Below are 13,785 nucleotides of genomic sequence, written 5' to 3'. Positions count from 1 at the left end.
TTTGTTCACATAGGAGTTTTTTTAATACAGCATCCTCCTTAGACGGCATTCAAAGGCAGTGGTCTCTGTCTTTACAGCACTTGAGTTCATACTCTTGCGGTAAATCCTTATCGACTTTTCGAGTTCCACACGCTTTTGTATAGTAGCCACATTTTTTGTAGTAGCGCATCACATTTTTAGTACCGGAAAACGCTGGGAAGAGAAAGAAAAGTATCTGGGTTACTGTTAACAAGTAGTGAAAGATGCCTGACGGAAACGGAAGGATGCACTCTTTGCATCAGAGACAGCTGGGGAAATGGAGGTCTGTGCTGAAAGGCAGGTTATTGCCACCACTGTTGCCAGGTATAGCACCCAACCCCCTGCTTATCCTCAAGAATGAATGGCAACTCTTCCCTTGTATTAGGTGAAGCATTGCAGTTGGGATGCCACTGGCCAGAGCGCCAAACCTGGCCCCTGACTCGAGATACCTCAAGAATTAAAAGTAAACTTAGAAAATTCATGTTTCTCTCACTGCCTGCAGGTATTGTTGCGTCAAAGAATTTTCAGGGGGATACATGCCGTTATGTTCCTGAGTGCTTGCAATCAGGTTTCGTATAGAGATTGCATTAGTATAGCTTAGCGCTTCCATTTGAACAAGGTGCTTCTCTCGTTCTTGTACTATTGAAGTTGCAAGATCCCCGGCCTCCTCTGCACCCAGTTGTACTAGCCATGCCCACCACCCACCCACCCATGGAAATGCACTGAAAATAAGGGGGAGAGAAAGATGAGAAGGATTGCTCACTTGCTGAGATTGTGTACAAGACGCAGGCTGCAGGGTGTCCTGTTTTTGGATGATCAGTGCATGTCTGTATTTTGGGGGGATGTGGTAGACACGGCTCTTCTGGACCTCCTGAAGTGCACACACTGCATTTTAAGGCATTTGCTGTTAAAAGAAGAAAGAAAGAAAGTCACCAAAAGAAAGAAAGTCTAAGTCACCAAACTCGTTGTTTCCTTCAAAGAAGAAAAATGCTGAGATGCCCTGAGTCTAAAAAGGACATTGGTGGTTCTTACAGAAGGTGTAAATTGAGCCCCACGGAGTTCCACAGAACGTGCCTGGCTGTGTCTCAGGCTGCCCAGAACCAGGAGACCCTCCCCTCTGCCACATCCCCATAACAGGCATCTGAGGTTCCAGTAGTAGATAGGTAGCCGTGTTGGTCTGCCATAGTCAAAATAAAAAAAATTCCTTCCAGTAGCACCTTAAAGACCAACTAAGTTACCAAGAACTAACTTAGTTGGTCTTTAAGGTGCTACTGGAAGGATTTTTTTTTATTTAGGCATCTGAGGGTGCAGCCAGCTCCAGCATTGTAGAGACTTTGCAGAAAGGGTCCTCTAGTGAGCCTCCTGAGAGTGGCAGGTGCCAAGCAGCAGCTTAGAGTTGCCATATTTCAAAAAGTGAAAATCCGAACACAAAAGATGTCGATCTTTTATTATTATTATTTTCTTTTGGCCAAAGCTGTTGACCTTGTTGGGCAAAATTGGAAAGAAAAACCTAAAAAAAGTTAAGAATGAAGTTTTTGAGCTATTTTAAAGGGAAATCGCCAAAAACCATACTGCCAACATGGGTTGCTATTTTTTAGCGATTTCCACCCGGACACCGACATATGGCAACCCTACAGCAACTTCATTAGAATGGCAACAGAGCATCATTCCACTGAAAAACTATCCGAAGTTGGGACTGTGCAGGGATAACAAGGACAGGAGGCATAGCGTTATCTGTGGAAATGATCTCTGCCAATAACCTGACATTGACCAAAGCATGGTGGGTGATGATGCCTGTATTGATCTGTTAATAGCATCTAAACCTTTCTCCAGGTCTGCGTTATTTCCAAAGTTAGACTTTCAATGATTATCCCCAAGTAGGTGCCAGAGCTAAAAAGAAAAAAGCTTACGGGTTCACTAGTTCTTAGGAAGATAGGTGCTGGACAAACAGCACATTTGAACTGGTGGCCTACCATGTTTTTCCATTGGCAGGTGGGACTTACCTCCGCAGCTGAGGCAGAGCAAAACACAGACTTCAAGCAGCCAGACGTGAGCCAAGCGTGGCTTCATGTTAGCAAGGAAAAAGCCCTGTCTGATTAGAAAGACTGTTTTGAAGGCTGAAAACTTGGAGACAGCAGGCTAGGCTTCCTGGTAATAAGAAGGAGGAAGAGCTCCGTCTTTATTGAACTCTCTGTCTGTGGAGCCAAGCTAAAATCAGTCATTATATAAGGCCAAGAGGGGCCTTCTTGGCTCCTCACCTTATTTTAATGGCCTTGAAAGGTACATGAAGTCTCTGGCAATAAGTTGGGGTTGCTCTGGAGAGCAGCAGAGGTTGTGGTTCCTTCAGCTGTTAAGGACAAATCCTCATGGGTTCTGATGGATGCTCTACAGAATGTCCCAGACCTCTGGGGCCATCTGATGCTATCTTTTGTGGAGGCATGCTTGTTCCTTTCAATGAGTTTTGGCTGCGTCTCAGGCTGCCTACAACCACATCCCCATAACAGGTCTCTAATTGTCAGGACAGCTCCAGCATTGAAGGTATCTTGGAGAAAGCGTCCTTCATTGAGCCTCCTGTGAGTAGCAGGTGGCAGGCAGCAGCAGCTGGAATGGCAGCTTCAGCAAGTGTTAACAGTAGAGAGTCCACAGAAGGAGACAGGGCATCTGTCTTAGAAGGAGCAGAGGCTGCAGCTTCCACTGGATTGCACACATTAAACTCTAAAGGCGTGTTCATAGGAGTGCTGCCTGCAGCTGATACATTAAGCCACACAGACAATTATCTTTTTTTTAAAGCGTTTATTAATTTTCCAATAAAGACATCCAATTAACATATCAAATCAAATCCAATAAAAATAAAAAAATAAAAAAGGTCCAATTGTCTTCCAAATTGTAATAATTTTGTTTTGACTTCCCACGGTCTGAATTTCGAAGCGCATTCAACATCATAGTCCTGCCTCTCATCATCCTCAATGTTATTCATAATTCCATGTCCGATTTCCCCCCTCCACATTTTGACTCTGGTTCTACGATCCTCATTCATGTCAGAAAACAGATACTCCCCCCCCCATGGAGTGCAGATTTGTCCGTATATTGTACTCCTTCAGCTGTTTTTTCATTGCACCACTTCATTTAATTGCATCCAATTTCAAAGTTCTGTCCAGCTCTTTGAGAGTTGTTATTTTGGCAGCTCCCAGATCGTTAATCTTTCCCGTCCAGGTGTTATCAAAGAAACAGAGAGAAATTTCCTTCTGTAACTTCCTTGTTGATTTATCTTAAACAGACTGTTTGCAATGTAGCCATATATCAGACAGTTAGCAATTGGCCTTTGGAATCCTCCCAGTCCTCCGCGGTAAACAGGGTCTTCTCCACTATGGCGAAGCGGGGACCCTTTTAAAATCACAGGCGGATGAAGCCTGTGACCGTGGAACTCGGCAGGCACCTTTAGCGCCCCCCCCCAATCTGCTAAGGAACCCACCAACGGGCTCCGAAGTGAGGAGGGGGAAGTGGCGCGGTGCTGTGAGTCAATCGCTATTTCCGTGGAGCGAAGCCACATAGCTGTTGCCGGAGAGTGCTGCCTTTTTTCCTGGAACAATTTGGACTCTAAAATAAGCACCCGTGAGTACTTAAAACTTGAACAATTGGATATGAAACAAAGATTTGTGAGAAGGACAGAATCGGACTATAAAATTTTTTATTGCATTTGGTACGGAGTGGGAAGGGCTAAACAGGAAGTCACCCTTTCGTTCTTTTGTAAATAGAATAAAGCAAAGGCAATTTATGCTAGAGCTCAGAAAATTGTCTTTAAAAGATTGGATTTCAACATTTTAAATTGTGAATCTTTTTCTGGACTATTTGAAGTGACTTTAAAGGGAAGTAACTTTCCTCCGTCCTGATCCTGGAGCGGGGTGTCAGGACTGACGTGGAAGTTCATCAAGACAATCGCTTTTTGACAGATAGCTAAAAGAAGAGAAACCTTGCGATTCCACTGTCTCCTTTCACATTTTAAAGGAATATATATGGACAAAGTATCTAAAGCATCTTAAAAAAAGGAAACTCTGTAGCAAGAATAAACATAAGTCTTCCCCCTAGGGGGAGCTTGTGAAACTGTAACTAACTTCAGGGAACTGACAGCTGTTACAGAATAACCGTGGGAAAGTATTTGACCTTGCAGGACAATGTATCCAGAAGCCTTGGTGTCTGCTTTTTACAAAACAAATGCTCTACTGGAAGAATTACACGAAAAGGTGAACTGGATACAGGTAGTCATTTCAACTAGAAATCTTAAACAGGCAGTGGAATGTTTTGACCAGACAGTGGGAAAATATGTGGAGCCCACTCAGGATTCAAACCAGGAGTGTGTTTTGACAGAACAGGAGTTTGTGGCATTAAATCAGGAGTGTGTTTTGACAGAACAGACCCAACAGGAGTATGATCTTTCAGAATGGTCAAATGAATTTGGAAAAAGCCAGATTTGGAAAGGAAAAGTTTGGCGTGGTTTGGAAATGGGGGGCTGGATCGACCCCCCTATGTTGGGATGTCTGGACTCTTCAAATATGGTAATGGGCTGCAAAATGTTTGGGAATGTGGGGGCTCTCAGTTTTGGAGGGCCCTTAAAGCATGCTTTTAAATACTACATGGAATGCAGCGATGAATACGGAAAAGGGTCTGATCTGTCGAGAAGAGCTAAAAACATTGTCAAGTTGGAGCTACCACGAGCAGGAGACATTGTTAAGCTGGAGTTACCACGAGCAGGAGATAAGGGAAATTACAACTACAAATATGAAGAAGAGCCGCAGAAGGGCCATGGGATTGACTTGAGTGCCTCGGACATAAGGTTACCGGGTTAGACTGATGGGAACAAGGACTGACAAATCCCGGAACCAGGAGGAAGGGGCGTTGGATAAAGATTGGACTTGTTTATACCTTTCTTTCTTTTTTTCATTATTAGAATGTTTTATAAAGTTGATGAATGATAGAAAAATGTTGGAAGAAATTACCTGGTTTTAGCAAAGATGCTTAAAGAATTATGAAAGAATATTATGATTATAAGAAGCTGGTAAGGTTAAGACTTAAGTTTTAAATTTTAAGGTTTATTTTATTATAGAAAGATAGGATTAAAATAGTCTAGGGTTTTGTAATGATAGAATTTTATGAAACATGGAAAGGAAAGGATTTGCTGGGATAATTAATAACTAGGATACAAAGGAAGGGAGGAGGAGGAGGTCTGAGAAAGAAGGTAATGACAGTCAAGGGTCTGAAAATAATGAATTTGCTTTTTTAAACTTTTTTTTTAAAAAAGCTTGGGATTTTTGTAATTTTGCCACTTTTTTGTTTTTTTTTTAATTTTTGGAATTTTCTTTCTTCTTCTTTTTTACACGGTGGGAAGGGGACTCTGTGTATTTTCTTCTGTTGCTACTTTCTTTGTTTTTTCTTTTTGTAACATTTTGAAAATTTTAATAAATATCTTTTTTTTAAAAAACGGAATCCTCCCCGTCCCCACTCCAGGCCCTAGAAGGGGGCTGCCAGACATCCATTTAGCCCCCTCTCTCGCTCGTAATCAAAAAAACATCTTTTTGCAAACAGTTGTATATGTAATATTGTTTCCAGTCTTTATAACCAACCATCAGTTAGCTCCTGTTTCTCTTAATCAGGAAAGTATTTCAGATATTCCATAAAGACGTGGTGGGTAGAAGCCATTTTGTCCTTTGTCCTTTGTTTTCATCTTTAACAGCCATTTCCGGTCTTAGAAGAGAAGCGGCTGCGAGTAGATCCCAATTATATATGAAAGTCCATCTGAACTCACTTTTTGAAGAGCAATTTAAGTTCTTAATGAGGCTTGGCATGCATTACAGATTGTTGATGTTAAGGATAAAATAATGTTTTTTACATACCAAGCCCCTCCAAACGTCATGATGAGGATCTCTTTGAAGTTTGATCTTTTGTACCAGAGACTGTACATACTACAGGTTTTTCCCAGCTTCTTCAATTCAGAGTGTGTCTGTTTGTTTTCCAAATCTTTATATTTTCCCAAACAGATGCATCCGGCTATGGGGTGGCGTCGCAGGAGTGTCAGCCGTCCCTTGCTCCGTGACCCAGTGCCCCTGCCGTCTGCCACATCGGCAATCTGGGGCAGACCGCGGGTCATCAAGACAGTCCTCCTCTGCCCTGGGGTGGCTGCCAGGGCTAATTACCCCCATATCAGCCCTGAATTATCGTAACGGCTGAGGTCCGATCGTGTGGGATCAGCCATTTTCCACGGCCGGAAACAGGCAGACAATTATCAAACGCTTTCTGCAGAATACTTAGCCAGTGAACTGTGTTTTTGCAGGGATGTGGGTGGAGATTGTGCTATGAATACAATAAACTGCTTGGAAGTTGGGTTTTTTGTTTGTTTTTTTACAAATTGAAATTGTAGGAGACTATTTATTAAACAAGTAAATAATACCCACCACCCAACATAACGTCATTCCAGCAGAAAACTACCCAAAGTTGGGACTGTGCAGGGATTACAAGGACAGAAGATGCTTCTGTCAGAGTGCTGCTGGCAGGAATAAATGTTCTTCTCCAAGGACATACAGCACATGCTTACTGGTGGTCTGCCTTATTTTATGTTCTGCAGGTGGGACTTACCTCCGCAACTGAGGCAGAGCAAAACACAGACTCCAAGCGGCCAGGCGTGAGCTAAGTGTGGCTTCATGTTAGCAAGGAAAAAGCCCTGCCCCATGGGAAAGACTTTTGGTACGTTGAGGCTGTTTTGAAGGCTGAAAGCTTGGAGACAGCAGACTAGGTTTCCTGGCAGTAAGTAGAAGGGGCAGCTCTTTCTCTGTTGAGCAACACGTCTCTCCGTCTGAGGCTCAATACAGTCATTATATAAGGCCGAGAGGGGCCTTCTTGGCTGCTCGCCCCATTCTAATGGGCTTCAAGGTACAAGAGGGCTCTGGGCTGGCTCTGAAGAGCAGCAGAGATGTGGGTGGTGGTTCCTTGAGCCGTTAAGTGCATCATGTCCTGGTTGTTTAACAAATCCTAATGGGACGTGAGTTTAGCTGGATGCTCTACAGAATGTCCCAGACCTCAGTGGTCCTCTGATGCTATCTTTGGTGGAGGCATGCCTGTTCCTTTTAATGGGTTCTCTGCACAGCTCCACATTTCTTGGTTGAGTGGGCCATGCGAACCAAAACAGGAGCATGGTGCACCAGGGCAGGCAAGTTCAGAAGCTGATTGGGCTCTGAGGCCCAGAACAAAGAGTTACAAACAGCTTTTAATTTTAACATTGCTAAGTGCTTACGATACCCCAGTGACCTCATCCAGAGCAGCAGAGCTGGCTTGCTGATATGAAGCTTTTGCTGGGTTAGAGGGCTCACCTGAGACTTCAAGGAAGTTTACGTCTGGGGCTCTTCCTGCATCTCAGACTGCATCTTAGCCTACTCCTGTGTCTTCATCCCAGGGTGTCTCTCAGCCTACTCCTGTTTCAATGCAATTAAGCTTTCTTCTAGATGCACGGTGCCAGCTTAAAGAGACTCTTCTTTCTGATATCAGCTTTCTCCTCTCCCCCTCCTGTGGCAAGACTCAGCTCTGCACCTATGCCCAGCTCAGCTCCTGCCACCATTCTTACTGTTCTTTCTGTCCTTCTCAGACTGCATTTCAGCAGGCTACTTACTCACTAGCTGAGATCCAGGGTTGTTGCTTCACTAGATCCTCGTGATGTCCCATGGGACAAAGATTCCAGGAAGCATATTTCTCACTAGCTCTTTTTGATCAATTTGCAGACTCACCTGAGGCTATGACTTCACCTGAGGCTGTGATCCACGCGACGGTCACCTCCAGACTGGATTATTGTAACTCACTCTACGTGGGGCTGCCCTTGAGACTGACCCAGAAACTCCAGCGAGTGCAGAATGCTGCAGGGAGACTCCTTACAAGGTCTTCGTTGCGAGATCACATTCACCCGGTGCTATTCCAGCTGTACTGGCTCCCGGTGGAGTACAGGATCAGGTTTAAGGTGCTGGTTTTAACCTTTAAAGCCCTATGCGGCCTAGGACCCTCGTACCTACGGGACCGCCTCTCCTGGTATGCCCCACAGAGAAACTTACGTTCTTCAAATAAAAACATCTTGAAGGTCCCAGGCCACAGAGAAGTTAGGCTGGCCTCAACTAGAGCCAGGGCTTTTTCGGCTGTGGCTCCAATCTGGTGCAACACTCTGTCACAAGAGACCAGGGCCCTGCGGGACTTGACATCTTTCCACAGGGCCTGCAAGACAGAGCTGTTCCACCAGGCCTTTGGCCAGGGCACAGCCTGACTCCCTCCCTCGGCAATCTTCACGGAGCTCTGGCCCAATGGTTGCCAGTGGCTTGAATTAATTAATTTTATAATGAATGATTTTAGAGTGTTGTTTATGCTGTACTTTTCTACTGTTTTATTGTTGTTAGCCGCCCTGAGCCCGGCTTCGGCTGGGGAGGGCGGGATATAAATAATATTTATTATTGTTGTTGTTGTTGTTGTTGTTAGGGCGGGATATAAATAATATTTGTTGTTGTTGTTGTTGTTGTTGTTGTTGTTGTTGTTGTTGTTGTTGTTGTTGTTATCTGACTGTCCTGAATGAGGATGAATGGAGCAGAGACTGTTGGCTTTCAGTAATTTAGTTAAAGAATAAAAGGAGAATTCCACAGGTGCCTAAATTCAGATTTGGGGCAAGTAGCATTTGGTGAGAGAGCCCAGCAGAGATTTAAGATCACAAAACGTGCAGCAAGCAAGGTAAAGCGTGGAAATTGGCTGTTAGACCTTTAAAAGATCCACTTTGAGTTTTGCATTGCTAGTCAGGAAACAGAAAGTGTTTGGGAAGGATGGCAATTGTCCACCACTCTTTGAAAAGCCATGAATTCTTAGACAAAAGTTGCAGAACTATGTGAAAAACAGATACTTTTAACTTAGCACCCTTTCTCCAAATTACTGTGACTGGAGCTCTCTGGATAAATAATAATCCATTGTGATTATATTGTAGTCAAGTCATTCACAATTAAATGTTGACTTTTCTAAGATCCAGGACAAAGCACCGCCTTTCAGAAATTTCCCCAGACGTCAATCCCGCCTTTGAAATCCCGGTAATCATACGTATGGCAGCCTTACTTCAGCCACTCAGGACTTGTTTCCCCAATCACCCCATGTCCGAAAGGAATAATAGAATTGTAGAGTTGGAAGGGTCCCCAATGATCAATGCAGACTTGCAGAAACATCCTAATTGAGGTTCCCCCCCAACTGGAACTCACCAGAACTGAGTTCTGGCGCCTCTCAGGTGGGTGCCATTGCCATTATGAGAACAAGAGAGGCATTCACAGTTAGTTCCAGCACCTCTTAATCTAGAAAAGTAGCACTGATTCGAACAACAACAACAACAACAACAATTTATTATTTATACCCCTCCCATCTGGCTGGGCTTCCCCAGCCACTCTCGGCGGCTTCCAACCAAATACTAAAATACAGTAATACATCAAACACTAAAAGCTTCCCTAAACAGGGTTGCCTTCAGATGTCTTCTAAAAGTTTGGTAGTTGTTGTTCTCTTTGACATCTGGTGGGAGGGCGTTCCACAGGGCGGGTGCCAATAATAAAAAGCTACGGCTTAGCTAATACTCTAGGGTTGCCAAGTCCAGTCGCTGACTGGGCTCATGTAATTTAGGGACTCTGAGCCATGATTTATGTACAGATTTTCATTTGAACACCACCATATATGACGGAGGAGTCTCTTCATTTTTACCTATATGTCTCTAGCAATATTTTGGGGTGGCTCTGAAGGACACAGGAGATGTGGGCAGCAGTTTCCTCTAGCTTATTTGGTGGTACAATGGACTCATTAATGGGAGAAATACAAACAGATTGAAAGATCACCTGGATGCTGCACAGAATGCATTGGATAAGAACATAAGAAGTACCTACAGGATCAGACCAGTGGCCCATCCAGACCAGCATCTTGTTTTAACACCAGCCAACTACATCCCTGGCGGAAGACAGAAAGCAGGTCCTTAGTGTAACAGCACTCTCCCGACTTGTAATTCTCAGTAACTGGTTTTCAGAGGCATGCCTTGAGGGCTGGGTGTCAGGGACCATGCTGAGGAGGGCTGCACTGAGGAAGAATGGTGGGAGCCACCCCTTCCTCCTGAATCATCCCAGGAGCAGGAGGACAGTATTGTAGCCTTATTGGACTTTACCAATTGGTAGGGTGAGCGTTGCTCCCGGATGGGAGGAAGGAAGTCAAATGACACCGAGGGTTGGTTCAGAGAAAGAGTTTATTCTGCTCTCCGGATAGCAGAAGGCACTTGTGTGGTCAGCTCACAGCAATGAGAAATTTCATGCAGTATATATATCCTCCAGGCACCCTCTCCCCCCTTCCCCAGGAATCCAGCCACGTCAGCTTATACACGCAGGTTGACATCACAGATGTATGGCCGCCAAGAGGGCCAACATGGAGTCCTGCAGGCTTTCATTGCGCAACTCTGCTTCCTGGGGATCACGGAAACGTCCTCTCTGCCCTCTTCGGCCGGTTTAGCAGAGCGAATACAGCGGACAGAAGCGATGCAGAGTGTGGGCAATAAATCAGAACACACACAAGGCGTTCTCTTATCTTCTTAGCCTTTAATCGTGTAGTATAACAGCATAAATCACCCCGGCGAAAGCTCGCACATTCTTCCCTCTCGCATGGCGTACGAGACACTGAGACACTCAGAGTAAACCACTCCCGTATGTGTCTGTAACCACGCCTCAAGCTGTGAGACGTCACTCAGAACTCTTTAACCCTGTAAGTTCTGAAACCCTTAACAAGATGTTCCTGCTCCGGTACTCTTAACCATAAAAGGGTTTTCCTCTTCCTGTACTCTTGACCATATAAGCGTATTCCTGTTCCGGCAATCTTATCTTGGAGTAAGAGATCACCAACTCCTGGCGCCGTTCCCAGGTCGATGACAAGGTCTGTGCCTCAGCGTAAGATAAGACCCAGATGTGCCATCCCTGCTCCACTGGAACAGTCAAGGCCATACATTGCCGCCATGGACTGATAAGGGAGATGGCTTTGAGCACTTGTTTATACAGCTGGGTTTCTGTTATGCATTTGCTGAACAGCTCAAGTTAATGCATTTTAGAAATGCTCCCTTGGAGAAGGAAAAATGCGGATTTTGGGTCAGTTTCAAACTGACTGCACAGAAACCCATTCCTTCAGTATAGATTTGGAACAGTGGTTTGCAGAGGGACATAGTTCAGAAGGCAGGGAAATACTGGATGGGGAATAGCTATCAGAAGAAACACTAGAAAAGAGAGAGTTAACAGATTCACAGTCTCTGGATAGTATACGCTGGATCTTCTTTCTTCTTCTTTGGTGATCACTTGTAGCCGAGTAAGACTGTCTTCCGTAAACACGGTTTTAACAACGAGTCCGTAAGTGATTGTGGAGGCAAATTCTGGATCCACACATACTTCCACAGTGGGGATACTGGTTTCTGGGCAGGAGTTGATCACGCTGGATAGCACGTGCTGGATAATACATGCTCTAGATAGTTTCTGGATAGGGACTCTGGGTAGTACACGCTGGACTTGATCTTTGGTGCAGGTATAGACATGATCAGACCCTGTGGTGGTGCCATGGTCCAATCACTATGCTCTGAAAGCTAGGATTGACTTCCCACCCACCCCTGCCTGGGTGGCAAGCCTATTTGGGCTTACCCGCGAAGGCTGATAGATCCTGATGGATTCCGTCAGGACTTGCGGGACCCTGCTCCCCCTAGCGGCTCATTAGATGAGCTCGTTGAGGGTTGGAATAACTGGCTCTTGGCAGCCATCAATGAGATCGCACCTAGGCGCCCTCTGCGACCCCACTGAAACAGGGCCCCTTGGTTTATCGAGGAGCTCTGGAAAATGAAGGGAGACCTTAGATGGCTACAGTGAATATGGTGGCGTGCTCGTGATGGAGCCTCAAGAACATCTTATAGCAGTGTTTCCCAACCGGTGTTCCGCGGCACACTACTGTGCCGTGAGACATCGACTGGTGTGCCGTGGGAGGGAGGCGGGCGAGTCGGGCGGCGAGAGGCGGCGGCGGCGAGGATCCGCGTCGAGCCGGGGGCGGCTCCGCGGTGGTGGTGCCGAGCGGCGGGGCAGCGCGCGCAAAAGGGAGGAGCGCGAGACAGCGGAGGAGGAGGAGGCCGGCATGTCCGGGCAGCAGCAGCAACAGCAGCAGCAGCAACTCCCGGCGACGGCTCCTCAAGCCCCGCCGCCGCCCCCTCCTCCGCCCGCTATCGCCGCCACCACCACAACAGCCGCCGCCGCCTCAGCTGCCGCCGTCCCTCAGTCCCTCGCTCTGCTGCCTCCTCCCACCCCGGCAAGGGGGAGGGAAAAAACTTTCACTTTTGTGCGTCCCTCCCGGCGTGACGCTGCGCGCTGACGTCACGGGGCGGGGCTTTAATGGTGGTGTGCCGCGAGATTTTTTTCCGGTAAACAGGTGTGCCGTTGCCCAAAAACGTTTGGGAAACACTGTCTTATAGGATGCTTATGAAAGCCTATGAGATGGCAGTGAAAGCTGCTAAGAAGTTTTACTTCTCAGCTTCCATTGCATCCGCTAGCTCTCACCCGGCACAACTTTTTAGTATAATTAGGTCTTTAACGTCCCCAGAGGACCAACCGAATTTAAATACGAATTTGATTCATAGCTGTGAGACATTTGCGAGCTCGGATAAAGTCTTGCTACTCCACCGCCAATTTGGATACAGCAACCGAACTGGAGGCACCTCAATGGTCTTTGGGTCCTACACTGGACCACTTCGACCAGATACTCCCAGCCGATGTGGACGGACTACTCCAAGCTGGAAAGCCCACCACTTGCCCCCTTGACCTGTGCCCGTCCTGGCTGATTAGAGTGTGCCTGAACGAGGTGCGGGTCCCCCGGGGTGATATCATCAATTTGTCCCTTGGAACAGGGACATTCTCAGGGGAGTTGAAGGAGGCAGTGGTGCGCCTGCTCTTAAAGAAAACATCATCAGATCCTCCAGATCTATCCAATTACCACCCGGTTTCGAACCTCTCGTACCTGGGTAAGGTAATTGAGAGAGCGGCTGCTGAACAGCTTGATAGGTTTCTGGGCAAAACATTGGCCTTGGATCCATTCCAGTCTGGCTTTCACCCTGGACATGGGACCGAGGTGGCCCTGGTCGCCCTAACAGATGATCTCTGTAGGCAGCTGGACTGAGGTGGGTCTGGGCTGCTGTTTCTTCAAGATCTGTCAGCAGCCTTCGACATGGTTGACCATGAACTGTTGGACCATCGCCTTGCAGATGTGGGGATTCAAGGCACAGTCTTACAATGGCTGCACTATTTCCTTTCAGGTCAGGGACAGAGGGTGGTGCTAGGGGAGGAGTTGTCGTCGTGGTACCCCTTGGCGTGTGGAGTGTCACAGGGCGCAATCCTCTCCCCAATGCTCTTTAACATCTTTATGTACCCTCTTGCCTAGCTTGTTCGGAGCTTCGGGCTGGGTTGTCATCAATATGCTGATGACACCAACTTTATCTGTTGATGGATGGCCATCCTGATTCAGCCCCAGATACACTGACCAGATGTTTGGAAACTGTGGCTGGATGGTTGCATGGGAGCCAGTTGAAGCTAAATTCTTTAAAGACAGAAGTCTTCTGGTTGGGTTGAGACGACATGGGGTTGGGGGGTAAACTCCTATCCCTTGCAGGGGAGCAATTAGTGCCAGCACCTTCTGTCAAGACTCTGGGTGTAACCCTCAACGCCTCCC

The 13,785-nt window shown here is 46.4% G+C and overlaps 1 long non-coding RNA gene across 2 annotated transcripts; it reads right to left on the bottom strand.

Annotated features, from left to right (window-relative positions):
• On the bottom strand, positions 1-6,841 carry LOC308581270. Of its 2 annotated transcripts, XR_014004910.1 has the most exons (4): positions 6,800-6,841; positions 2,022-2,157; positions 782-922; positions 1-192 (listed from the first exon to the last, which is right to left on the bottom strand). It is a non-coding gene; the product is annotated as an uncharacterized lncRNA (long non-coding RNA). The 2 variants fall into 2 exon arrangements; XR_014004911.1 differs by lacking the exon at positions 6,800-6,841 and having other exon boundaries at positions 2,022-2,238.
• Positions 6,842-13,785: the final 6,944 nt, after the last annotated feature.

This window comes from Podarcis bocagei (genome assembly GCF_964188305.1).
Source record: "Podarcis bocagei genome assembly, chromosome: 2".
In the NCBI taxonomy this organism is placed as follows: domain Eukaryota; kingdom Metazoa; phylum Chordata; class Lepidosauria; order Squamata; family Lacertidae; genus Podarcis; species Podarcis bocagei.
Note: the sequence above shows the minus strand (reverse complement) of the source record. Positions and strands in the feature narration are given on the sequence as shown.